This window comes from Rhinoderma darwinii, chromosome 1 (genome assembly GCF_050947455.1).
Source record: "Rhinoderma darwinii isolate aRhiDar2 chromosome 1, aRhiDar2.hap1, whole genome shotgun sequence".
Lineage (NCBI taxonomy): Eukaryota > Metazoa > Chordata > Amphibia > Anura > Rhinodermatidae > Rhinoderma > Rhinoderma darwinii.
The window spans coordinates 61,156,425-61,183,202 of record NC_134687.1 but is presented as its reverse complement, the minus strand read 5'-3'; positions in this window follow the sequence as shown (position 1 = coordinate 61,183,202).

Genomic DNA, 26,778 nt, shown 5'->3' with positions numbered 1-26,778 from the left:
TAAAAATTATTAATAAATGTGCACAGAAAAAAATTAAAACCATTTGCTTTCAATAAATAGTGTTTTTATTTATTTAAAGTCTAAAATATAAATAAAAATACACATATATGAGATTCTCGCGTTTGTAATGACCCAAAAAATAAAGTTAACATATTATTTAAACTGCAAGGTGAACGCCGTAGAAAACCCGCAAAAACCAATGGCGGAATTATAATTTTTCCCATTCCCCACAAAATAATAATAATAAAACGTAATAAATAAGTCCCATGTACCCCAAAAAGATATCAATGAACGCTACGTCTCGCCCCGCAAAAACCACCCCTCATATGGCGACATCGACAGAAAAATACAAAAGTTACGGTTTTTGGATGCGGCGCTGCAAAATCAAATAATTTTATTTCAAACGTTTTTTATTGCTCAAAAGTAAAATAACATTAAAAATCTATAAATATGTGATATCGCCGCAATCGTACCAACCCATAGATTAAAATTAGCATGTTATTTTTGCCACACGGTGAACGGCGTAAATTCAAAACACATAAAACAATGGTGTAATTGCTGTTTTTTTATTCTCACCCAAAGAAAGTTAATATAAGTTAATCAAAGTGCCTACCGCCTCAGGTGGCGCCACCTAGCCGAAAATGGGGGGCAGCATTTTGAGCCAGGGACGGACTGGATGGGGGGGGGCAGGGGGCATGCCTCATTTTACTCAGCAGACGTGCCGCACGATGGTGCACGTCTGCTATAACACTCCTCCTCCTCTCTGACGCTGTACGCAGCACGCGCCCCCATAAAGGAGCAGGTCCGCAGGAGGAGCGGTCGAGCGCTCTCTCCTCAACTAAGAAGAGAAGTGCTGTGACACATGAGGTGAGCTGTGGCATGTATTAAAAATGGAGCACCACTTACAGCGCACACGCTCCTGCCTTCACTCATTTAAAAGGGGTTGGCCAACGCTGGGGGCCCAGGAGCATACTGCAAGGGGAGGTCTGGGCATTTTACTGACAACCAAGGGCTCTATGCGGGGGAATAATCCCCCCATAGAGCCCTCATTAATCACTATAATGCAAGGTTGGGGGAATCCCCCCTTAGAGCCCTTAGCAGTCAGTTAGATCCCTAGACCCCCACCTTTCAGTTTATTAATTTGTGAGTGCTCTATGGGGGGGATTATCTAGCTCTGAAACCTGTATCCATCAGGTCAGTGGAATTGACGGGTTCAATGACAGCGGGTCCTGCAGGATCAAACTGTTACCGATCACATCTAAGTACATAACTTAGATGTGATCAATTACAGGTGACCTAATAGATTCAGGCTTCAGCGCTAGATACAACTGCTCTGTATATAGGATACAAAGCAGCTGTATCTCAAGGTAAAAATTATTTGCAATATAAAGTAATTAAAAGTTGCACCTATCACACTGATAGATATTTTTATATATATAAAAAAACTGTTTTTAAAGGGGTACATAGCCTTTAAACTGTAACTTGTAACGTCAGAACTTTCATTGGTGGGGGATCGAGCACTGAGACCCCCACCGATCGCTAAAACGAAGCAGCAGAAGTACAAGGGTGAGCGCTTTGCCGCTTCATTTATGATCGGCTTTCAGCCGAGTGAGCGGTGTACGGTCTCATAGACTTTCTATTGAGCCCGTACACTCCTCCAGGGAAAGCTGAACAGAATGGAAGCGGCACAGCGCTCACCCGAGCACTTCTGCCGCTTTGTTTTAGCAACTAGTGGGGGTCTCAGTGCTCAGTTCCCACTGATCAATACTTCTGACATGTTTAAAAATGTTGTTACACTTTAAAGGAGACGTGTTTCAATTTTCATTTTATTTGATATGTTTTAATGGGCCTATTTTTTTAAAATTATTTTAATATGTTCCCTAAGGTAACTATTTATTCATATGTTTGTACTTCTGTGGGGATAGCCATCTTTATTTTTATTTTTCATACTGCTAATTTTTGTTTTGAAGTTTCCACTGGACCGTTTGGACTATGTCGTATATTTGTTGGACTACTTCGCTGATTTACGCTTTCTTTCTTTTTTTAAATAAAATGGTTAAAGTGGATCGTGTGGAAGAGTTGTTATTTCAATAAAAAAATATTTTTTTTATGTATGTTTGCTTTTTAATACTTCATTACCGCCTTAGTAATGGCAGCTGTCTGATTGAGAGCATCCATTACTAAGGCAGGGCTTAGCGTTAGCCAGTAAAAAGGCTAGCACTAACCCCCCATTATTACTCCGGTACCCACCACCAGCAGGAGTACTGGGAAGTGCCGGGTACGATCCAATACCCGACCATCTGAAGTGAAGGGCGGGTACTGGGGTGGCCGCAGGCTGGTACTACCAGGCTGGGAAATGACAACAAATGTGGCCCTTACCACCCTGGTAATGCTAGGCTGCGGCTGCTTTATTCTATCTGGCTGGTTATGAAAAATGGAGGGGATCTCACATTATTTTTTTTCAAATATTTATTTTAAAAAAATTACGTGGGGTTCCCCCTATTTTTCATAACTATCTGGATACAATACTGCAGCTACAGCCTAGCATTACCAGGTTGGAAAGGGCCATGGTTTTTGGCACTTCCTGGCTGGATAATACCAATCTGCAGCCACCCCGCTACCTAACCGTCGTTTCAGATGGTCGGGTACTGGATCGTATTCGGCTCTTCCCGGTATACCTGGCGGCAGTGGGAACCGGGGTAATAATGGGGGCTAGTGCTAGCCTTTTTACTGGCTAATGCTAAGCCCCAGCTTTAGTAATTGAACACTGTCAATCAGGCCATAAAAAAGTATTAGAAAAAACAGAATCAAAACTCCCCATGCAACCCCAAATCACCATTTTATTTAAAAGGGAAAAAAAAAGTAGATCATCGAAGTAGTCCAATGAATCTACGACGTAGTCCAAATGGTCCAGCGGAACCTACCAAAAAAAAGTTAGCAATATAAAAAATAAAAAAACTTTCCTGCGCCAGAATAGAAATTAGAGGTCAAGGAAAAAATAATTCCCATTCATGTAACTCTGCTACCTGTCAACTGAAAAGTCATCTGCAAAAGGGAAATATGTTTCCCCATGGCGGAGTACCAGAAAGTCTAATTCCCAGGTGACGCTTTCTTGAACTCAAGAAGCATTTTTCCTTCTGGTGAATGATTTTTCCATTGACAGTTAGCAGAGCGATGTTAGGGGAGCAAACTCTTCAATTGCCCAGTTCCTCCAGAATGGGCCACTACTCTTAGGCCAGTGCTGTGTGCTTACATCCCAGGCTAAAATTTGCCAGTCAACCACTGGCCATTGGCTCCCTGTTTGCTCTTGTAGACCACAGCCTGGTTTAGGCCTGCGGCCTACAAGAGATCAGGAGCACACTGATGACGTCAGCGGCCCGGCACAATGACATCACTGCCACTGAAATTGAAATTCAGAACGTCCAGCTGGGGTTACAAGTCTATTAGGTAATAAAAAGGGGCATACAAAAGGGGGCATAAGGCAGGCATTTTTACTGAGTGGGGGTATAAAGAGGCAATATTACTGTGAGGGCAGAAAAAGGGGCATTATTACTGAGTGGGAGCAGAAAAGGCCGCATTACTAGTGAGTGGAGACATTATTACTGTATGGACATAAAGGGGGTATTAGTACTGAGTGGGGGCACTAAAAGTAGTTCTATCACTGGGTAATTTATAAATGGGACACTATTACTGTGTAAGAGAACAAGAGCAGCACTTACTGTGTGGGCCCTTTAAGGAGAACCAAAGGGGGTATGTACTATTACTGTGTGGGGCACCTAGAGGAGGCATTATTACCATCTGGGGCACAATGTATAGGGACTCTGTGTAGAGGTAGGGACAGGGGCGTAACTAGGAAAGACTGGGCCACATAGCAAACTCTTGACCAGGGCCCCCTCCGGGTGCCACAAGCAGGCTCCCTTATAAATAGTGTCCCCTGTATAATGTGCCATACAGCCCCCCTGTAGACAGTGCTATATAGCCCTGCCTATAGACAGTGTCACACCCCATTTGTAGATAGCGCCCACACCTCCCCTTGTAGATAGTGCCATACAGCCCCCTGTAGATATCGCCATAATGCCCCCACTGTATATAGCACTATACAGCTCCCACTGTATATAGTGTCACACAGCCCCCCTCTTGTATATAGTGCCACACAGCCCCCCCCTTAGTAGATAGTGCAGCATAGCCCCCCCTTTGTAGATAGTGCCACACACAGACCCCTGTAGATTGCGCCACACTCAGCCCCCTGTAGATAGAGCCACAACCCTCCCCCTTATAAATAGTGCCATACAGTTCCCCCATGTGTATAGTGCCACGCAGCCCCCTCTTGTGTATGGTGCCACAAGGTAATGGCGCATCAGAGAAAGTTGTATCAGCCAGGGAGATGTCACTCAAACATAGAAAGGTGGATTTGAGGCAGGACTATGTGACTCTTCAGGATAGTGGCACCACCCCATGACCCTTTAATGAGTATTTAGTATATAGTGTGCGCCGTTTTAAAAGTGGATTTTAACGATTTTGCTGCATCTGAAAAAAACATACAGTGAAATATTGTCAGGTCATGTATTACCGCATGGTGGCCGTTCAAGGGGTTAAAACTTCCAGACCGGTTCCTAGAAATATACAATGAATTGAGAACAATTCCATCTGCCCTGCTATTTCGTTATTATAAATATATCCTATATAATTACAGATCCAGAACCAAGCTCTGACATATACAGTGAAGGAAATAAGTATTTGATCCCTTACTGATTTTGTAAGTTTGCCCACTGTCAAAGACATGAACAGTCTAGAATTTTTAGGCTAGGTTAATTTTACCAGTGAGAGATAGATTATATAAAAAAGAAAAAAAAGAAAATCACATTGTCAAAATTATATATATTTATTTGCATTGTGCACAGAGAAATAAGTATTTGATCCCTTTGGCAAACAAGACTTAATACTTGGTGGCAAAACCCTTGTTGGCAAGCACAGCAGTCAGACGTTTTTTTGTAGTTGATGATGAGGTTTGCACACATGTTAGATGGAATTTTAGCCCACTCCTCTTTGTAGATCATCTGTAAATCATTAAGATTTCGAGGCTGTCGCTTGGAAACTCGGATCTTCAGCTCCCTTCATAAGTTTTCGATGGGATTAAGGTCTGGAGACTGGCTAGGCCACTCCATGACCTTAAAGAGGCTCTGTCACCAGATTTTGCAACCCCTATCTGCTATTGCAGCAGATAGGCGCTGCAATGTAGATTACAGTAACGTTTTTATTTTTAAAAAAACTAGCATTTTTGGCCAAGTTATGACCATTTTTGTATTTATGCAAATGAGGCTTGCAAAAGTACAACTGGGCGTGTTGAAAAGTAAAAGTACAACTGGGCGTGTATTATGTGCGTACATCGGGGCGTGTTTACTACTTTTACTAGCTGGGCGTTCTGATGAGAAGTATCATCCACTTCTCTTCAGAACGCCCAGCTTCTGGCAGTGCAGACACAGCCGTGTTCTCGAGAGATCACGCTGTGACGTCACTTCCCCAGGTCCTGCATCGTGTCAGACGAGCGAGGACACATCAGCACCAGAGGCTACAGATGATTCTGCAGCAGCATCGGCGTTTGCAGGTTAATCGATGTAACTACTTACCTGCAAACGCTGATGCTGGTGCAGAATCAACTGTAGCCTCTGGTGCCGATGTGTCCGACACGATGCAGGACCTGTGAGTGACGTCACAGATCTGCACTGCCAGAAGCTGGGCGTTCTGAAGAGAAGTGGATGACACTTCTCATCAGAACGCCCAGCTAGTAAAAGTAGTAAACACGCCCCGATGTACGCACATAATACACGCCCAGTTGTACTTTTACTTTTCAACACGCCCAGTTGTACTTTTGCAAGCCTCATTTGCATAAATACAAAAATGGCCATAACTTGGCCAAAAATGCTCGTTTTTTAAAAATAAAAATGTTACTGTAATCTACATTGCAGCGCCTATCTGCTGCAATAGCAGATAGGGGTTGAAAAATCTGGTGACAGAGCCTCTTTAATGTGCTTCTTTTTGAGCCACTCCTTTGTTGCCTTGGCTGTATGTTTCGGGTCATTGTCGTGCTGGAAGACCCAGCCACGAGCCATTTTTAATGTCCTGGTGGAGGGAAGGAGGTTGTCACTCAGGATTTGACGGTACATGGCTCCATCCATTCTCCCATGAAGTAGTCCTGTGCCCTTAGCAGAGAAACACCCCAAAAACATAATGTTTCCACCTCCATGCTTGACAGTGGGGACGGTGTTCTTTGGGTCATAGGCAGCATTTCTCTTCCTCCAAACACGGCGAGTTGAGTTAATGCCAAAGAGCTCAATTTTAGTCTCATCTGACCACAGCACCTTTTCCCAATCACTCTCAGAGTCATCCAGATGTTCATTTTCAAACTTCAGACGGGCCTGTACATGTGCCTTCTTGAGCCGGGGGACCTTGCGGGCACTGCAGGATTTTAATCCATTACGGCGTAATGTGTTACCAATGGTTTTCTTGGTGACTGTGGTCCCAGCTGCCTTGAGATCATTAACAAGTTCCCCCCGTGTAGTATTCGGCTGAGCTCTCACCTTCCTCAGGATCAAGGATACCACACGAGGTGAGATTTTGCATGGAGCCCCAGATCGATGTAGATTGACAGTCATTTTGTATGTCTTCCATTTTCTTACTATTGCACCAACAGTTGTCTCCTTCTCACCCAGCGTCTTACTTATGGTTTTGTAGCCCATTCCAGCCTTGTGCAGGTCTATGATCTTGTCCCTGACATCCTTAGAAAGCTCTTTGGTCTTGCCCATGTTGTAGAGGTTAGGCCCCATGCACACGACCGTAAAAAACCTCCGTTTTCATTGAACACTGACACCTTGCCCATGTTGTAGAGGTTAGGCCCCATGCACACGACCGTAAAAACCCTCCGTTTTCATTGAACACTGACACCTTTCCGTAGCACTACGGAAGGGTGTCAGTGCTGTGGAAATGTTCCGGGAATTATGGAACATGTCCGTTCTTTCGCATTTTGCGGGCCGTGCTCCCATACTTTGTATGGGAGCACGGCCCGGAAATGCGGCTGTCAGTCAGCGGGCACGGTCGTGTGCATGGGGCCTTAGAGTCAGACTGATTAATTGTGTCTGTGGACAGGAGTCTTTTATACAGGTGACCATGTAAGACAGCTGTCTTTAATGCAGGCACCAAGTTGATTTGGAGCGTGTAACTGGTCTGGAGGAGGCTGAACTCTTAATGGTTGGTATGGGATCAAATACTTATTTCTCTGTGCACAATGCAAATAAATATATATCATTTTGATTATGTGATTTTCTTTTTTTCTTTTTTTATATAATCTATCTCTCACTGGTAAAATTAACCTAGCCTAAAAATTCTAGACTGTTCATGACTTTGACAGTGGGCAAACTTACAAAATCAACAAGGGATCAAATACTTATTTCCTTCACTGTATACAGTACCACAACCAAGCTCAGTACATAAATACAGCACTAGAACAAAGCTCTGACATATATACAGCACTAGAACCAAGCTCAGTACATAAATACAGCACTAGAACCAAACCCATACAGATATACAGCACCAGAACCAACCTCAGTACATAAATACAGCACCAGAACCAACCTCAGTACATAAATACAGCACTAGAACCAAGCTCAGTACATATATACAATACCAGAACAAAGCTCAGTACATATATACATTCCCAGAACCAAGCTCAGTACATAAATACAACACCAGAACAAAGCTCAGTACATATATACATCCCCAGAACCAAACTCATTACATATATACAGCACCAAAACCAATCTCATACGTAGATACAGCACCAAAACCAAGCTCAGTACATATATACATCACCAGAACCAAATTCATTACATATATACAACAACAGAATTAATCTCAGTACATAAATACAGATATAGAGAAAAAGAGACCTCCAGCTCACCTTGTACGTATAATTTAGATCATCTCGCACGGATCCTCGTGTCGGCACACGATAGGTAACAGCAGTAGAAACAAGGAGGATTTTGGATCCAGCGTAGATTAGTGAATTAAAATGGAACAATGTTCCAAGTTTAATTAGATTCGTAGATTAAAAAAGGAAAAAACCAGGATGGATGGTTGGGAGTGTGCAATCCTGGTAGTGTGAGGAAAAAAAATCAATAGTAAATGAAGCCTACGCGTTTCAGACGCTAACACGCGTCCTTAGTCATGGCTGATGCTCATCAGCCATGACTAAGGACGCGTGTTAGCGTCTGAAACGCGTAGGCTTCATTTACTATTGATTTTTTTCCTCACACTACCAGGATTGCACACTCCCAACCATCCATCCTGGTTTTTTCCTTTTTTAATCTACGAATCTAATTAAACTTGGAACATTGTTCCATTTTAATTCACTAATCTACGCTGGATCCAAAATCCTCCTTGTTTCTACTACATAAATACAGCTTCAGAACCAAGCTCAGTACCTAAATACAGCACCAGAACAAATACAGCTCAATTAAGTGCAACCCCTGCCATATTGGTTTGTACGGCGTAAAACTACAGCTCCCAGCATGGGCCGAACAATGGTGAGGATAGATATGCTGGGAGTTGCTGTTTCACCAAAAAAAATCATACCACCCATCATCTCGCTGCAGATCATACAGTGACTACAGTGCTGATTAGAGACAGAATAAACATTTGCATTAAGTGACTCACCGGTGACGTCTCAGATTCTAGTTCTTTTCTTCTCCCTCTGGTCCAGACCTCTATGATGGATTTCTACCGGCCACAACCCATTTCTGCAGTTTTCCGCTCAGATGCCTTCAGCTTTTCACTTTAAAACATTTCTGCACCTATAAACGAAGTTACAATTTTCAACACCTCTAAATATAATAAAGCGCCATACACTGCACCTCTAACTATAATAGCGCCATACACTGTGTCCCTGATTATAATAGTACCATACACTGTCACACACACACACACACACACACACACACACACACACACACACACACACACACACACTCACCGTGCCCCCTGTAGATAGTGCCCCATAGCCACCTGTATATAGTGACCCCATACAGCCTCTGTAGATATTGCCCTACATAGAAGCCACTGTAGATTGTATCCCACATACAACTCTCTGTAGATAGTGCCCACATATGGACTCCAGAGCTGCAAGGCAATAGTGCTAACCACTGAGCCACCGTGCTGCCCTACATTTAGCTCCCCTATAGATAGTGCTCCACGTATAGCCCACCTCTGTAGATAGTGTCTCACATATAGCTCCCCCTGTATATAGTGTCCCACATATAGCCCATCCCTGTAGACAGTGCCCTACATATAGTCACCCTGCTGCTAGTGCCCCACAGGTAACCCACCCCTGTATATAGTGTCCCACATATAGCCCACCCCTATAGAAAGTGCCCTAAAAATAGCTCCCCTATAGATAGGGCATATGGGGGGGCATCTCGGCTGGTGGCACGGGGCCCCTCAAGCCGCGAGCCCCGTAGCAGCTGCTGCGGCTGCTTTCACTGTAGTTACACCACTGGGTAAGGAATAGTTAGGGAGTGTGATAGAAAAGCAAGGACACAAAGATATCTGTGTCATGTTCTGCAGGGCCTAGGAAATTGTGAGTGGGAGAAGTTGTCATTGCGGTCTTGGCTGGACGAAGAAGAAAAGGTGAAAGTGAACAACTCTAATCTGAGACGACATCACCTGTGAGTCACTAGATATAACTATACTGTAATCACTTAAATGGTCTGCAGATTTTCCGTGTATAACTGGCATCTACCTCTATATGGTCACTATATGGTGGTAATATTGGTCTATATATAGTGTGTTTTATTCACTAATAGTACCGTGGTTTTTTTCTGACTCTGTGTTGTAGTAATATGTGATCTTGGTTTTTTTCAGTATCAATATGGGGGTATTATTCAGTCACTATGTGGTTATGGTATGGTGGTATTAATCAGTAACAGTATGGGGGTATTATTCCGTCACTATGTGGTTATGGTGTGGCGGTATTATTCAGTAACAAAATGCTGGTATTATTCAGTCACTATGTGGTAGTAATATGTTCTCATGGAGTGGAGACACTATGTGGTGGTAATATGCAGTCATGGTGTGGAAGTATTATTAAGCCACTATGTGGTTATGGTTTGGGGGTATTATTCAGTATCAGTATGGGGTATTATTGGTAATGTTGGTCTTACAATCTATGTAAATTACTGTGGTGTGGGCTGTGGGGAAGTGTGGGTGTGGCAGCAGATGATCAGGCTAAGAGACAGTCTGCAGAGTGGCATGTGATGTACTTTGACATGCAGGTGATACTTACGTGTTGGATGTGGCCCCATAACTGGTGTACAGCCCAGGGCCTAATATCATATTAATCCACCACTGGCATCAAGCCAGCACAGACAGACCACTGCAATACAGCAGGTAGAGAAAATAAACCAGCCCAGGACGTGCCGCTTCAAAACAGCGCTAAGCACGATCCGTCCTGGACTGGCTTGAATGTAATTGCAGAGAATGACGCCACAAATGAGACTGGCTGCCAAGAAAAGATATGGGGCTGTGCAGTGCAGACTGTACTATTTGCACTGCACTGATTGGTAGTAAGAACAATTCTTTAAATCTTTTCTATACTTCAAAACAGCACTTTAACAAATAAACATCAAATGTTTTCCTATTTAAAAAATGTGTATATTGCGTGTTTGATGTGTAAAGCTAGTAATGAGAAAACTCAGATAGATTTGGGGGAGGCGCTTTTTTATAGTTCGCCTCAGCCAGCAGAGGGGCTAGGTTCACCCTTGGATATACGGACCGTATGTTGGCCGCATTTCCCAGACCGGACACAGTGCAGGGAGCTGGGCTCCTATCGTCATAGTTATCTATGACGCTAGGAGTCCCTGCTTCGCTGCGGGAAAACTATCCCATACTGTAATCATGTTTTCAGTATGTGGCAGTATTTCCGTGGGGAGGCAGGGACACCTAGCGTCATAGATAACTATAATGCCAGGAGCACGGCTCCCTGCAGTATGTTCGTTCCAGGAAATGAGGCCAACATACGATCGGTATATCACGCAACGAACACGCTCTTGTGAATCCGGCCTAATAGGCATGCTGCGGATTTAAAAATCAGCAGCCCATCCTAAATTACATGCAGATTTTTTTCTGCTGCATATGCATGGGATTTTGAAAACCACATTTACATAAACTAGGGCTTATTTAGACAACCGCGTGAATCGTTCGTGTAACAGCAGTTTTTTTTAACGGCTGTCACACGGTTGCATGTATTTCTATGGGGCTATTCACACGGCTGTTGTTTTAACGGACCGTGTGAAAGGCCCATGGAAAAATAGGACATGTCGTATTTTTGTCAGTTTTCACTGATCCCTCAATAGACTCAAGTTTATGAGGGATCCGTGAAAACGGGTCCCACAAGCGTGCAAATCGGTCTTGAAAAAGGGACGTTATTCACGGACAATTTCGCACACGTTCGTCTGAATATAGCCTTAGATTGTAGTTTGTAGTGAAATTTCAGTGCGCAATTCGCAACAAAAATAGGAGACAAATCCGCCACGTCTGAAGTGGCCTTATTCAGACGTCCGCGTTCGGTCTGTGGTATTCGTATTTCTCGGACCGACCACAGTTCAGGGAGCCAGGTTTCTAGCATCCCTGCCTCCCCGGTCCCGTACTGAAATCATGATTACAGTACAGTACAGTATTCCCGCGTGGAGGCAGGAACTCCTAGAATCATTGATAAATATGATGCTAGGAGCCCGGCTCCCAGAATTGTGGTCGGTCCTGGAAATACGCGATACGTATATCACGGACCAAACACGGCCGTCTGAATAAGGACTTTTGCAAAATCGTGGCAGAACCGTGATTTGACCGCACTGTGACAATATAGAATAACAGCACTATTTTTTCCTTTCTTGTACCTTTTTTTATGCAATTGTCATTGTTGCGGCACAAGTCACATGGTTTTGCCGCAATTTTTATATAATCGCAGCAAAACTGCACAATTTTGGCCGCGATTATGAAAATCGTGCCAAAAAACCTCTAGGAAAACAATTTTTTTTAAATGAACATACTGTACTTTATATACTGTACTTTTCAAGTGGGGTCAAGGAGGGATGTGAAGCAGGATGAAAAAGGGGGGAAACCAGTCGGCTATGTAGAGAAGGATGTGCATACATGCAGCATCTTCCCATTCTGTAAGTCCCCTCAGCGCCCCAGCGTTAGTTACTTCAGAGTAAAGAACAGGCCCTATTACATTGCAGGGTCCATTCCTTTCTCCAAGTGATGCTGGTGCCCTCATTCAAATGTTTAAAGTTGTAGTACTGCCCTGATGGTGGCCCTGTCCGTAATCCCCATTCTAGCTTTGTCTGATCTCGCTGACTCCCGTCACTTCCTGGTTATAAGGTCGGGGATTACGAAAACAGCGTAGCTCGCTGAGCTACGCTCTCTCCGTAACTCCCATAATAGAGAATGGCAGTTATGGAAGCAGCGTAGCATGCGAGCGATGTTAATTCCGTAACTACCATTCAGTTCTGTGGGACTTATGGAAACAGCGTAGCTCAGCGAGCTATGCTGTTTTTGTAACTCACGACCATATAACCTTTTTTATGGTTGGAATTCACCTCATTCAGCTGCAACACAGAGCGGCTGAACGGGGTTTAGGGGACCCTGTTCTGGTGATAGGTGCAGGTCCAAGAGGTGGGATCCGCATCTATCTGACATTTATGACATATCCTGTGGATATGTCATAAATGTCTCTCATGGGAAAACCCCTTTAATGGCTTAACAGAAGACTGTGAAAATGACAATATACTGCAATACATGTATTTCAGTGTATTGTACTAGCGATCTAATGATCGCTGGTTCAAGTCCCCTAGGGGGACTAATAAAATGTGTAAATAAAAAGTTTAATAAATGTATTAGTAGTGAAAAACTTTTTTAATTTGTCCTCTAAAGTAATGTAAAAAATAAAAAAATAAACAAAATTGGTATCGCTCTGTCTGTAAAAGTCTGATCTATTACAATATACCATTATTTAAATCGCACGGTGAAAGCCTTATGAAACAAAAAATTTTAAATGCCAAAAGCGCTGTTTTTTGGTCACCTTAGCTCGCAAATTTTTTTTTAATAAAAAGTGATCAAAAAGTTGTACGTACCAAAATACTTAATACTCGGAAAAATCAAAATGTTATGACTGTCAGAATTTAGTGAAACAAAACAATTTTTTTCTAACAAAAACTTTTTTTAAGTAATAAAATATAAAAAAAACAATATAAATTTGGTATCACCGTTATCGTATTGAGACGCAGAATAAAGTTGTCCTTTTTACTGCAAGGTGAAAGCTGTAAAAACGAAAACCAAAAAACAATATAGGAATCACAGTTTTTTCCAATTTCAGCCCGCAAATAATTTATTTTCAGGTTGCCAGTACATTGTATGGTACTTTAAATGGTGCCATTAGAAACTACAAATCCCTCTGCAAACAATAAGCCCTCGCCAGGAGCGGAGGTAAAGGCTCATGGGCCCCGATGCAAAAATTCTTACTGGGCCCCCCCCCCGCAAACTTCTCATGGCCGACGGTCCGCAGCTTTCAGCTGCATCGCTGGGTCTCCTAAGTGACCCAACAATGCAGCACTAGCAGCCGGGGGCGTCACTAAGGCTGGGTTCACACACCCTATTTACGGACGTAATTCGGGCATTTTAGCATTGAATTACGTCCGAAAATGCGGCTCAAAAGCGTTGGCAAACATCTGCCCATTCATTTGAATGGGTCTTACGATGTTCTGTGCCGACGCGTCAAAGAAGTGCCTGTCACTTCTTCAGACGTAAATGGAGCCGTTTTCCATGGACTCCATAGAAAAACAGCTCCAATTACGTCCGTAATGCACGCAGCGAAAGACGCCTGCACATGCCATTACGGCTGAAATTACGGTGCTGTTTTCTCCTGAAAACAGCACCGTAATTTCAGCCGTAACAGACGCTGCCGTGTGAACATACCCTCAGGGCTTAAAATGTCAGGGAAATAGCCCCAATACATATGTGTCCGCCCAAAAAAATGTGTGTATAGGAGACAGCATAGCATATCTATAGCACTACGACCCTATAAACTATGGATAGGATTAGATACAGTGGCTCAGCAGACAGTATCACACATGATAGGATTAGATACAGTGGCCCAGCAGACAGTATCACACATGATAGGATTAGATACAGTGGCTCAGCAGACAGTACCACACATGATAGGATTAGATACAGTGGCTCAGCAGACAGTACCACACATGATAGGATTAGATACAGTGGCTCAGAAGGCAGTATCACACATGATAGGATTAGATACAGTGTCTCAGCAGACAGTATCACACATGATCGGATTAGATATAGGGCCCAGCAGACAGTATCACACAAGATACGATTAGATACACAGCTCAGCAGACAGTATCACACATGATTGGATTAGATACAGGGCCCAGCTCGCTGACATTGCGTCTCCAGCACTGGACCCAGGATAGGTAAGAATAATCATTTTTTTTTTAAATGACATGGGGTCCCCCCCATTTTTCATAACCATCCAGATACAATAAAGCAGCAGCAGCCTAGCATTACCAGGGTGGGAAAGGCCACTGTATCTGGCCTTTCCCCTCCGGATAATACCAGCCTGCGGCCACCCCAGTGGCCGACCATCACTACAGATGGTCAGGTACTGGTTCGTACCCGGCTCTTCCCAGCACCCCTGGTGGCGGTGGGTACCGGGGTAATAAAGGGGGTCCTCTGCATCGGCTAACACTAAGCCCCGCCTTAGCAATGGATGCTGTCAATCAGCCGGCGGCCATTACTAAGGCGGTAGTAATATAGTTTAAAAAAAACCACAAAGACATAGAAAAAATATTTTATTGAAATAAAAAAAACCCCACACAACCCTCATTAACCATTTTATTGATAATAAAAAAAAAAGCTGTCATCGAAGTAGTCCTGGAATCCGACGTAGTCCAACGACCGAACCTGTAAGAAAACACACAAAAAATGATTAGTAACACGTGTGTTAGGCTTAGATACAGGGCCCATGTGTGATACTGTCTGTGGGACCCTGTATCTAAGCCTACCACAACGTAGGCTTAGATACATGGTCCAGCAGACAGTAATCTTATACAGTATAAGATTACTGTGTGCTGGGGTCCTGTATCTAAACCTACAGTGTGGTAGGCTTATATACAGGGTCCATCAGACAGGATCACACATGGGCCATGTATCTAAGCCTACCATGTGATTGGCTTAGATACAGGGCCCAGCAGACAGGATCACGCATGGGCCATGTATCTAAGCCTACCATGTGATTGGCTTAGATACAGGGCCCAGCAGACAGGATCACGCATGGGCCATGTATCTAAGCCTACCATGTGATTGGCTTATATACAGGGCCCATCAGACAGGATCACGCATGGGCCATGTATCTAAGCTTACCATGTGATTGGCTTAGATACAGGGCCCAGCAGACAGGATCACGCATGGGCCATGTATCTAAGCCTACCATGTGATTGGCTTAGATACAGGGCCTAGCAGACAGGATCACGCATGGGCCATGTATCTAAGCCTACCATGTGATTGGCTTAGATACAGGGCCCAGCAGACAGGATCACACAATCTGTGATCCTGTCTCATGGGCCCCCTAAGCCTGCTACATCGTAGGTTTAGGGGTTGTACAGTCCCTAAACATTGATGGCCTATCCTCAGGATAGGCCATCAATAGCTGATGTGTCTCTCGGGACCCGCAAATCAGCTGTTTTGAAGGGGCCGCAGCACTCGTACTAGAGCTGCTTCCCCTTCATTTCACTACTCGCCCACACTGTGAATCGCTGACACGGATTCACAGTGTGACCGGAATGAAGTGACAGGAATGAAGGGGAGCAGCTCTCGTACGAGTGCTGCGGCCCCTTCAGAACAGCTGATTGGCGGGTCCCGGGAGTCGGACCCCGCCAGTCAGGGCTAACCTTACCTTCCTCTTCGGCCGCGGCGGGAGTTCTGTCGTCTCGATGCTGTGCGCGGCGCATAGCGCTGTGACGTCATGCGCTGCGCACAGCGCTTGACGTCAGGACCTCCGCTGCGATCCGGAACCAGGAAGGTAAGTAAAGTATGTTACTATAGTAACAGGGGCCCGCGGCCCGAGTTACTATAGTAACTTTTTATTGATGAGGTGCGGGGGGCCGTGGGCCCCCTGGCTTCGGGGCCCGGTCGCTGCGACCCCTATAGCTACGCCAGTGGCCCTCGCACCACACTATTAACAGAAAAATAAAAAAGTTATGGCTCTTGGAACGCGGGGAGTGAAAAACGAAAACATTTAAAATGGCTCGGTTTAAAGGGGTTAAGTAAATATAAACATAAAAGATTTCTCCTATCTGAACACATTTTATTAACAGTGAAAGCAACTGCAAAGAAGAACCTTGGGCAATTTATTTAAAACTAGTGGACCCAAGATCTGGAGGTGTTGTCTAAAATAACCAGAATTTAGCTTTTCTTTTTTCAGAGCAGATGTGAAATTAAACGCAGTGATCTGATTGGTGGCTATGGATTACACCTACAGGTCTTAGATAAACAGTATATCTGTAGTTGGAGAAAGGGAAGTTATCACGCTTGAATAACTATGGATACACACAAAATCTAGAAATGAATAGATAGCAAGCTCTTGAAAGAAACATTCTTGAAGAAATAAAGTAGAGAAAACTCCCAATTTTAAACTGGTGACTGATTGTGAATAATAAAAAAGGGTTTTCCTAAACTACTAATTCCTAAACTCCTGGTACCACATGACGTTTGTGAAATAAAACTAACTGGCATGGTTTCATGTTAAAATGTTTACTTTTTTGTTATTCTGCTCTCTCCATGGGTGCCACACATTTCCTCTCTCCTGTTCTGATAAGTGAGGAGGTTGTGCTGTGCGCCAACGTGACGCTGTGTTGTCACAGCATACCCAGAGCTCACAGCGTTTTTTCACAGTGGGCAGAGGACAAGAGACAATGAATCCAGTCTACATATCTGTGGGATACAGAAACCAATGTCCACCAGTGGACGTAGCCTTTGGCAATGGAATCCAAAAATAAAATGGTGCTTGTGTCAGAGGTACTATAATAGCAATAAACATAAAGAAAGTAATAGTAATATGCAGATATATTGTTTTATGTGGTCTCTATTCACCTAAACATGAATGCATTAGTCGAATAAACTCTCTAAAGGAATGGTGCTTAGCCTGTCCAATCTCCCTTTGCAGAAGGATGCCTCCCAGCCAGAAAAGGGTCTGATTTAAAGTCATTCAGAATAAAATTCGACAAAATATTAACTTCCTGGCAGAGAGGTAACGTGTAGCTTCAGAGACCAAATTCAAAATCTGTAAAAGCGCCCCCCACCTACCATGTGCCATATACATGACTGGTCGCATATATGTTTCTTATGTGGCAAAGGGGAGTTTGGACCCCCTCAAGCACTGGCACCCAGGTGAGACTGCTACCTCTACACCCCTTATAGCTATGTCCATGCTTCCTGGGGCACACATAGATGACTGCACATTTATCTTAGGATAAAATAAAGGTAAAATAACTCCTATAGGATACTGTAAGTCTTTAAATAAAGATAGCTATGCAAAATGGACCACCCATGTAATGTATATTATTGTAGTAAATTAAGTGTAAACATTATTGACCCTATATCATGCATGATATGCATACATCATTAAATAAGGATACTCATTGAGGGCTCTCTTAGGTTAAAGCATTAACATGAATCAATGCTGAAGTATGGAATGGAATGGACAATTAAGCCCTGAAATGTGACGATCTGGGCTCCAGTATTGATGTTTCTAGGATTTGCTTCCTAGTTGCTCCTTTCTATCCACTTGACTGCTTCACAATTGCATTGCTCATTGTTCCTCTTAGAATAAAAATGTTCTTATCAAGTTAAGTTCAAGCTTGTAATTTAGATCCTTGATGAATCCGGTTGGCATACCAGTAGCTTCTCCACAAAAATTGATTGCTCCTTTTGTTTGCTTGAAATTATACATGCAAAACACAAAGTCCCCTGTTGATCTTTGTAATATTTAAATTCTAAAATAGAAATAGTTTCCCACCTGCTGATGGAAAGACATTTTCACCAACATAATAAGCTTATTTATTCATTAGCTAACATCTATAAATGTACAGTATTGAAACTCATTTTCAGTGTTATATAATTATAATGGCAATTGTACTCAATGTTATCGTAATACACTCATTTATAGTTAGCCAGCTAAAGAGGTTAGAGTCTAGAAATGTCTGAAAAGGAAAACATGCTGCTAAGATGTAGAACCACAAAAGATTCCTCAACACAATTCCCAATCCCGTGCTCTTTACCAGTAGTTATTTTGCAAAAGTTGAAGCCACCAGGTATTTCTTTTAAGACTAACTTTTATTTCAAAGCATAGTTTAAAAGCTTTGATCCCAAGGACTAATAGACCAAGGTCCATTTGGCTTTTTCTCTGCACATCAGGTAGATTGGAGGGTTACTGCCCAAGGAAAAACTGAAAAGGAGCTTTAGCGATGCAACCCATCTATACTGGGGATCAATGTGGGTAACAGCGGGAAGTGATAGGATGTTGCTAAGATATGCCATCACTTCCTGTTGGGACCCCCACCGATCCTCAGAATAAATGGGCTGCATCGCTAGTTAAACAGTAAAACTCTATCACAACGTTTCAATTGATAGCAAAATCCCACCCACCACCTGTGCTGGGCAGGGCTGTTTCTGTAAGTTCTAAAGAGTTTGGAGGGGACAAGCTTGACTGCCACTCAAATTCAGTCTCCTCCTCACTGTGGTCATACAGGAGAACCCGAAACAGGAGAACCTTATTCTAGTGAACAGTGGGTGTCCCAGCAATGGGCGCCCCAGCGATCATACAGTACATTCGCAAAGTCTTCAGACCCTTTCACTTTTTTCACATTTTGTTATGCTGAAGCCTTGTGCTAAAATAAAATAAAAATTATGTTTTCCCCATCACTCTGCACCCAGACGTAATAGGTACTAGAAATTCACTTTATTAACAGACAGATACAAATACAATTACAAATTGAGTCATGCAATATTTAAAAGGCGTCAACTTATGCAGGATATATTTGTAGTACAAACAATGTATGAACAAATGTACTAAAGACATATGAGGTAGAAACATATCAAATGTATGCTCGCTACTTCTGACATGCCATTATTAGACCGTGCAATATAAAGTGCTTTTCTATATATAGAACGCCATTTATTATGTATATAAATGTGGCATGCATGCATGCAGGACACGAGCAGCAAGTAAACCGGGCTTTGAAACAAGAGATGCAACCAGCCCTAAGGAGATTAGACCAAATGTCTAGATGAATACTGGTACATACCCAGGTTCATAATCCCACATAGAGGAGACGCCAGACCCGACGCGCGTTTCGGCAGATGCCTTCCACCCCCTGGTCTAATCTTCTTAGGGCTGGTTGCATCTCTTGTTTCAAAGCCCGGTTTACTTGCTGCTCCAGTCCTGCATGCATGCATGCCACATTTATATACATAATAAATGGCGTTCTATATATAGAAAAGCACTTTATATTGCACTGTCTAATCATTGCATGTCAGGCGTAGCGAGCACACATTTGATATGTTTCTACCTCATATGTCTTTAGTACATTTGTTCATACCTTGTTAGTATTACAAATATATCCTGCATAAGTTGACGCCTTTTAAATATTGCATGACTGAATTTTTAATTGTATTTGTATCTGTCTGTTAATAAAATGAATTTCTAGTACCTATTACGTCTGGCTTAATATGTGACCACTTCTTCTATAGGTTTTTCTGTATGTTTTTGGTCAAAGCACCAAGCTATACTTGGTTTATATATATGGCTATCTCTAAATGGTATACAATTCTTATTTAATGTTATTTATTATATATGACTCGCTGGTATATACATTTATACTATCATTTATTGAGATAGTCCATTAGTGCTGCATGTGTACAAATTGGTGGTATAAATTCAATGCCCCATAATGACAAAGTGAAAACAGAATTATAGACATTTTTGCAAATTTATTAAAAATGAAAAACTCAAATTTTGCATGGATATAAGTATTCAGACCCTTTGCTATGACACTTGAAATTTAGCTCTGGAGGCCTCACATTTTTCTAGATCATCATTGAAATGTTTCTACACCTTGATTAGAGTCCACCTGTGGTAAATTCATTTGATAGGACATGATTTGGAAAGACACACCCCTGTCTACATATAAGGACTCACAGCTGACCATGCATATCAGACCAAAAACCAAGTCATGAGGTCGAAAGAACTGCCTGCAGAGCTCAGAGACAGGATTGAGTGGAGGCACAGATCTGGAGAATGGTATAAAAAAAATGTCTGCTGCACTGAAAGTTCCCATGAGCAGAGTGGCCTCCATAATTCTTAAATGGAAAAAGTTTGGAACCAGGACTTTGGCCACACCACCAAACTTAGTAATCAGGGGGAGAAGGGTCTTGGTTAGAGAGGTGAACAAGAACCCAATGGTCACCCTGGCTAAGCTTCACAGATCCTGTATGCAGTTGGGAGAAACTTCCAGAAGGTCAACCATCACTGAGGCACTCAACAAATCTGGACTTTTTGGCAGAGTCGCCAGAATGTAGCCTCTCCTCAGCAAGACACACATGAAAGCCTGCCTGGAGTTTGCAAAAAAGCACCTAAAGGTCTCTCAGATGGTGAGAAACAAGATTCTGTGGTCCGATGAAACCAAGATTGAACTTTCTGGCCTCAATTCTAAGCGTCATGTCTGGAGGAAACCAGGCACTGCTCATCACCATTCCTACAGTGAAGCATGGTGGTGGCAGCAGCATGCTGTGGGGGTGTTGGGGGAAAGATGAATGGAGCAAAGTACAAAGATATTCTTAATGAACACATGATCCAGAGTGCTCTGGACCTCAGTCAGGGCAGAAGGTTCATCTTCCAACAAGACAATGACCTTAAGCACACAGCCAAAACAACACAGGAGTGGCTTAGGGACAACTCTGTGAATGTCCTTGAGTGGCCCAGCAAGAGCCCTAACTTGAACCCAATCGAACATCTCTGGAGAGACCTGAAAATGACGGTCCCATCCAACCTGTGGGTATGTGCACACGAGAACTGCAAATACGTCTGTAAATTACGGAGCTGTTTTCAGAAAAACAGCCTCTGAATTTGAGGCGTTTTCGAGGCGTATTTTGGAGCGTTTTTTGCACACGTAAATGAGTTGGTATTCAAGGCGTTTTACAGACATATTTCAAGGCGTTTTTAGAGGTGTAAGGGTATGTTCACACAAGGGCGTCCGTAACGGCTGAAATTACGGGGATGTTTCAGCCTGAAAACATCCCGTAATTTCAGCCGTAACGGCATGTGCAGGCGCTTGAACGCCGCGTCAATTACGGATGTATTTGGCGCTGCTATTCATTGAAGTCAATGAATAACGGCTCCAATTACGGCCAAAGAAGTGACAGGTCACTTCTTTGACGCGGGCGTCTATTTACGCGCCGTCATTTGACAGCGGCGCGTAAATTACGCCTCGTGTGAACAGACAAACGTCTGCCCATTGCTTTCAATGGGCAGATGTTTGTCAGCGCTATTGAGGCGCTATTTTCAGACGTAATTCGGGGCAAAAACGCCTGAATTACGTCCGTAAATAGGCCGTGTGAACATACCCTAAGGGTATGTGCACACGTAGTGACCAAAAACGTCTGAAAATACAGAGCTGTTTTCAAGGGAAAACAGCCCCTGATTTTCAGACGTTTTTTGAGCAACTCGCGTTTTTCGCGCCGTTTTCGCAGCGTTTTTTACGTCCGTTTTTGGAGCTGTTTTCATTGGAGTCTATGAGAAAACAGCTCCAAAAACGTCCAAAGAAGTGTCCTGCACTTCTTTTGACGAGGCTGTATTTTTACGCGTCGTCGTTTGACAGCTGTCAAACGACGACGCGTAAATGACAGGTCGTCTGCACAGTACGTTGGCAAACCCATTCTAATGAATGGGCAGATGTTTGCCGACGTATTGTAGCCCTATTTTCAGACGTAAAACGAGGCATAATACGCCTCGTTTACGTCTGAAAATAGGTTGTGTGAACCCAGCCTTAACAGGCGTAATTTGGGGCTTCAAGAGGCGTTTCAAGAACCAGCCCACTAGGGGCTGTACTTCTGGCCCAGGCATACAAAAAGCCTGGGCGAACCCTGCAATTTCCCTTTTGGATAGAGCAGTACTGACTGAGCCAATTATTCCTTTGCTATGAGTTCCGTCAGTCCAGTAGGGCCATCCCAGCAGGGACATCATGTGATGCAAAGGCCCATAAAAGTTTGGCGGCGCCACATGGCGGCCCTCATGCAAATTGTGCACAATGTCATTCGACGTAAACGAATTTGTGAGGTAAGTGGCTACATTTATGGAGTATGTTGGCAATGTTGTTTGTATTTTTTGCCATGATCCTTATAATGGACATTTGGTCACACTTTATGTTTCACAGGAGCATGAACGTGGACGCAGGTATTGGGTGCACCCCATAAATGTCCTGCGCAATGAAAGGGGTCACATTGGCCACCTTTATGAGGAATTAAGACGGTGAGTTATTGTCTGGATGCTTTATGCTAACGTACCATAGTGATATTTCCTCTAGTTTTAATGTGTACTTCAGCAGGTATTGGGCCAAGTACTGCTGCACTGTGTGTTGCATCAGCCTACAAATGTTGCATGACACAGTCTGTTTTCTTTTCCACGGTGAAATGTGTACCAAATTTGCCTACATGTGTTGACGGAAAACTGTGTTGATTGTAACCTCTGGTTTGATGTGTGTAACCCAAATTTACACAATGCAACTTACAATTCTGAATATATATTGACATTAGAAATTGGGGTTGCATTGGGTTACTTTGGGAAGCATTCCTGTATGTATGTTGCACATGCTCTGTTTGTCCATGTGGCTTTCAATGGCCGTTTAGTTAACCCACATTTCTTCTGTAACGTTATACCTTTTGGGTCTGTGGATGTCTTATAATGTGTATGTCTCTCCAGGTTTCCTCCAAAATTTTATGATTTCTGTCGGATGACAATACCGGCATTTGATGCTTTGGCGGAGATACTGTCGGTCCATCTAAGGAAGCAGGATACAGTTATGCGCATGGCCATTAGTCCTGTGGAGAGGCTGCTGATCACGTTGCGGTGTGTTTGGATTTATTTAAAGGCTTTTGTAAAACATTGTCAAGTATGGTGGTTCGCAATTTCCTGCTCAGTCATTTATGTTGTTACTATGTGAATGTCAAAGTTATGCTGGTGTTCCATTAAGAATACGTGTTCCTAATTTTTTTTCTTTTTTCTTTTCAGATTTCTGGCAACAGGGGAGAGTTATTCATCCCTGCACCTGCAATTCCGGGTTGGGAAATCCACTATTTCAGGAATTTTCAGATGCACATGCCAGGTGATCTGGCAGTATTTGCAGCCCGTCATGATACCCAGTCTGTCTCAGGAGATTTGGTTGCAGGTGGCAGCAGGCTTTCAATCTGTGGCCAATTTCCCCAATTGCATAGGCGCCGTCGACGGTAAGCACGTACATGTGCAGCAGCCACCGCGGTCAGGATCACAATACTTCAACTACAAGAAGTATTTTTCCGTGGTCCTGATGGCGGTGGCTGATGCCTCGTACAAGTTTGTTGCTATTGACGTCGGCGCATATGGAAGCACTGGGGACTCCCGGGCACTACTGACCTCGGATTTAGGGAAGCAAATCCTGCTAGATCAGGTAACTCTACCTCCACCCCAACCTCTTCCGGGTACCACGCATCCAGTCCCCTTCGTGATGGTATCGGATGAGGCTTTTCCACTGATGCCCAACCTGTTGCGCCCATACCCACGGAGGAGACTAGATGCCCGGAGGAGGGTCTTCAATGAGAGGCTTCATGGAGTGCACCTTTGGGATCATGGTTAGTAAGTGGAGGGTCTTCACCTGTGCCCTTCAGTTGGATGCGTCCACAGTTGATGGGGTCATTAAAGCTGCCTGTGTTCTCCACAACTATGTTAGGGATCAGAAGCAAGGTGACGTTGAGGTGGAGACACAGACAGCTTTCCATGACGCCCACATCAACTGGGGCTTAGGAAGACCATCCAACCGTGGAGTACAGGTGAGAGATGCCTTCACGGACTACTTCATGAGCCCCGAAGGTGCCGTGCCCCGGCAGGATTCCAGCCACACTGTTCAGCAGCCGATCCCGGACTAGGCCCAAGTGTATTCTGTGTTGTCATGACGAAATTGTGGCTATTAAGCCAAATGAACTTCCTTCAGCACTTTCTGTGCACTATGTATGTGATATATTTTGCAATGTGTTGTGTTGGTGTGAATAAAACATCAATGTTTCGTGCCAAGTTGTACAGTTCGACCACACTAAAAAAAACAAAAAAAAAACAGAACGTATGTGTTGTCTTGCTTTGTCCTTGAACGTTGCTTTGTAGTGTTGTATTGTGCTCCCTTTTTTAACACAAAAACACATGGGACATGTTACATTTGTAGAAATAATGTTTAATCGTGACTTAACATACGGTTAATGCATAAACCAAAAGGTAACACTTTACCTGAAACACCAGGATGTTCCTTGTCTATATAAAACATATTGTTTGCAAACATATTTACATCACCTCCACCCAGACAAAACGACAATTACATATGGGTAAATCGGGGAGGAGAGTCATATGTTGAGGCAGGTGGAAAGTTTGGGGGGTAACTTGGCTGATAACCACTTGTGCTGTATTGGGAGGGTGGGTAAGGGTAGAAGGATTGGGCAAAATGGGAACCAGCAGAGGGATTGGATTGGGAGGGCGGGGGGTTTGTGGGCTTCGTCTGGGTGGAGGCATTTTGCAATCTCGTGCTGTGGGGCATCTGGGAACACCCCTCCATACGGCCCGCGGCCTTATTGAGGTTGGCAATTAACTCCTCAACAGGGGGCATGTGTACAGCAAACTCGAAGACTGCCACCACCACCTGAAAGTAGGTGATCACATCCTGGGCTAGTTCCGGTGGAAGCCGACGGCAACTAGAGGCTATGGCATAGCCAAAATAATTGAATTAATCGTCGCCGTGGACCCTCCGGATAAAGGACATGGCATCAGACTCGACCTCCAGTTGCCTGTCCATTGTCCGGAGGGTTCTTCGAGTACGCTGCCGGGTGAAAGGGGTCCGGGTGGGGGGAGCCGGACTTCTTGGGGATGCCCTTGGCAAAGGGGCAGCAGGTGCTTCCATGTGGTCATCGGACCCCTCTGCTTCTGGGGCCCCCCATGAAGGACCAGCCTCATCCTCGGAGTGGCCCTCCGCTTCGGGTGTTGGTTGTTGGGAGGTAGATGGAGTGTTTTCCCTCTCCCTCTGCTGCTGTTCATCCTGATCAACAGGGTGGCCTTCCATTCGTCGTCTGAAGTTTCCACTGGATCTAGGGTAAATAGAAAAAAAAAGGTATAATGCCTGTTGTGACCGCAAGTAACATGTGTATTTGCGTGGCAACTATTTGTCAACAACAACATATTCCACACGCATTAACCCCTTTAGGACACAGCCTGTTTTGGCCTTGTGGACACAGATGATTTTTTCAAATCTGACATGTGTCACCTTATGTGGTAATAACTCTTTTACCTGTCCAAGCGATTCTGAGATTGTTTTCTCGTGACATATTGTACTTTAGGTTAGTGAAAAAATTTGGTCGATAAATTCAATACTTATTTGTGAAAAACTTCAAATTTTAGCAAAAATTTGCAAAAATTAGCATTTTTCTAAATTTAAATGTATTTGCTTGTGAAACAGATAGTAATACCACACAAAATAGTTACTAGTTAACATCCCCCATATGTCTACTTTATGTTTGCATAATTTTTTTTCACGTACTTTTATTTTTCTAGGACGTTACGAGGCTTAGAACTTTAGCAGCAATTTCTCATATTTTCAATAAAATTTCAAAAGGCTATTTTTTCAGGGACCAGTTCAGTTCTGAAGTGGCTTTGAGGGCCTTATATATTAGAAAGTCCCCATAAATCACCCCATTTTGAAAACTGCACCCCTCAAGGTATTCAAAACCACATTCAGAAAGTATTTTAACCCTTTAGGCGTTTCACAGGAATTAAGGCAAAAAAAAAAAATCTGTAACACAGAAGATTTTACCAGAGAAACGCAACTCAATATTTATTGCCCAGATTCTGCAGATTTTAGAAATATCCAACATGTGGCCCTAGTGTCCTAATGGACTGAAACACAGGCCTCAGAAGCAAAGGAGCACCTAGTGGATTTTGCGGCCTCCTTTTTTTAGAATATATTTTAGGCACCATGTCAGGTTTGAGGAGGTCTTGTGGTACCTAAACAGTCGAAACCCCCCAAAGTGACCCCATTTTGGAAACTACACCCCTCAAGGCATTTTTCTAGGGGTATAGTTAGCATATTGACCCCACAGTTTTTTTGCAGAATTTAGTGGAATTAGTCTGTGAAGATGAAAATCACCTATTTTTCTGTGGAAACATAGATTTTTTTCATTTTTACAAGGAATAAAGGAGAAAAAGCACCCCAAAATTTGTAAAGCAATTTCTCCCGATTACGGCAATACCCCATATGTGGTCGTAAACTGATGTTTGAACCCACAGCAAGGCTCAAAAGGGAGGGAGCGCCTTTTGGATTTTGGAGCGCAGATTTTGCTGGATTGGTTTTCAGTGCCATGTCGGGTTTGCAACGCCCC